The sequence below is a fragment of the Zalophus californianus genome, chromosome 14 (genome assembly GCF_009762305.2).
Source record: "Zalophus californianus isolate mZalCal1 chromosome 14, mZalCal1.pri.v2, whole genome shotgun sequence".
Taxonomy (NCBI): Eukaryota; Metazoa; Chordata; class Mammalia; order Carnivora; family Otariidae; genus Zalophus; species Zalophus californianus.
In genome coordinates, this window is record NC_045608.1 from 86,657,903 (window position 1) to 86,660,376 (window position 2,474).

Consider the following 2,474-nt stretch of genomic DNA (forward strand, 5'->3'; position numbering starts at 1 on the left):
TTGGCACACCCCACTTACGTTTACCCCCACGGGCGGGCTCGCACTTAGCCAAATGGTCTTGCTTACTGCAAGCAAGATTGAAAACAATCTTTATTCTGGCTGGTTGTGTGCCCAGCTAACATCTCAGGAGAAAGTGGGAAAAACAGGGCAAGTGGTGTTCATTCCAGTCCCTCGGTAGCATTTGCATTAAACACAACTCGGCTGCTTATGTTTATCACTACGTATCTTATCATTGCAGAAATGGCTCTCCCTTCCATCAGATTTTCTAACTTGATGTTCTTTACTTACTTGGTAATTGGCTTTTGTTTATTAATTCTATGTATTTTCTTATTGCTTCTAAAATTTTTTAGCCCATTCCTTTGTTTTCTCTGTTTACAAGTCTATCATCAGAAATTAATTCCAAGGGCCGCCTGGCTGGCTCAGTTGGTAGAGCGTGTGACTCTTGATCTCAGGGCTGTGGGTTCAAGCCCCATGTTGGGTATAGAGATCACTTAAAGTTAAAATCTTAAAAAAAAAGAAAGAAAGAAAGAAAAATTCTAAATATAGTTTGTTATTTTAATTTTTATATTTTGTATTCCCTTTACTAGCCTACTTTCATTGGCTAATAACTACAGAACAATTTTAATAATAATTGGACTACTGAAATATTTTCAATTTAGTAGGAATGCATCTAATATTCCTTCACTAAGCATAATGTATGTGCACTGACATGTTTAGTTTTATATTTTAGACTTACATTTTGAGACTTTTTAAAAAAGAATGTTGAATTGTATCAAAAGCCTTTAGCATCTACAGAGATAATTATATGATTTTTCTCTTAACGCAATTGGTTGCATTAATATCTGAATAGTAAATATTTCTTCATTTTAGTTATGAAATTTACTTGATTAAGATTGTATTATTCTTTCAATGCGTTTCTAGATTCTGTCTGATAATGCTATAAGCTTCATTATTACAATACTGATCTGTATTAGAATCTTAATTTTACTTTGTTTCTGGTGATCTACACTTATAATTCCTTTATCCTGGACTTCATCCCTTAAATATTTATCTCTACTGCAGATGCCTATCCTACTTCGTTAATATTTACCTAACTTAAACCTATTTAATTCTTTAATTTAGCCTTTGGTCTTGGTTATGCAATCATTTCCATATTCTTTACTTTTTTCTGGAGTTTTAGTCACTGGAGAAAATTGCAGGTAACAAATTGTGAAGAAAATCAGTTTTCTCTAAAAGTAACAAAAGCTATTAGTGAAAAACCACTGGTAGATTTCACTGCTAAGTCCCTGTGAGACAGGTCCCAGCCCAGGCTCAGAAAGGCGCCCATTTATTAGGAAAATGTGGAAAGTCCCAGTGAGGAAATAACCCAAAGCAACTTACTCAATGTCATTGAATTCAGTAAAAATTAATAGGACAAATTTAGTTTTGTGATCATACAAAATATACTAAAAATCAAATTTAAAATGTTATTAATTATGCTTTATATCAGTAATCTCCAGGGAAATACCTGAAACATCCCCATTTATTAACTGTGCAAGAGGATGCTTGCGAGTGTCAGTGGAGTAGCAAGGCTCCGATGGGACTTGTGCAGGGCAAAGGGCATCCCAGACTTCCAGAATTTTCCGTGTCTCCTGACCTGTTTAGAAATGGAATACCGACAGTAGGGCTGAGCCTGGGAACAATTTTCTTCCTAATATTGGAAAATTATCGAGAGGTGAACCCTGCTGCTAAAATACTATACAAAGTATAAATACTAAGCAAATACTACCAACGTAATTAAATAATCTTTAAAAAGTTACACTAGTATCTATGTAGTAATATTCTAAATTTGCTCATCCCACGAGGTTGTTAGGAATACATGAGAAGTGTTCCCCTAAGTGATGGAAGGGTTCTGGGTGTGGTTAGAGAAGTCATTTAAAGGATCTGGCACCATGTCACTATTAATTTCTTAGGATGTGCCAGGATCTGGCCTATGCCCTGGGGAAAACATAGATTAGAAGTGGCCAGTTACAGTGTAATGGAGTATTGATGGTCTAACATATCTGCTTCCTGAGAAGGTGCATTAGTTGATCTTAAGGTCAGAGAAAGAATGTACTAGATGACTAGACACCAAAGTGCATGAGGACAGGGTCATATATGAATTCATTTAATCCTTATTAAGCTCTCAAGGAAACTGAGGTGCAGAGAGGTTAAGAACTTTTCAAGGTCACAGTGCTAGTGAGGGGGAGCTAAGATCTGAATGCATACTTCTGTGTTCTAATTCCCCTTAGATGTAGAGTGTAAAGACATATAGTAAATACTCATTAATTTTAACTACCATTATTATAACCTTGAGCTTAAGAAGTGTTTCTTGAAATTCTGCCTCCCAAATACCTGTCCCTTGAATTTGCCTATTTCCTTCTAAGTCATCAGGTTGCTCAGGCTTCTGTTATTTCTGACCAGGATCACTGCAGTGGCCTCTGCTTCCAACCTTA

The 2,474-nt window shown here is 35.9% G+C and overlaps 1 non-coding gene across 1 annotated transcript; it reads left to right on the forward strand.

The window, feature by feature from the left end:
* The first annotated feature begins 408 nt into the window (after positions 1 to 408).
* TRNAK-CUU lies at positions 409 to 481 on the forward strand. Its single transcript has one exon. It is a non-coding gene; the product is annotated as a tRNA-Lys (tRNA).
* Positions 482 to 2,474: the final 1,993 nt, after the last annotated feature.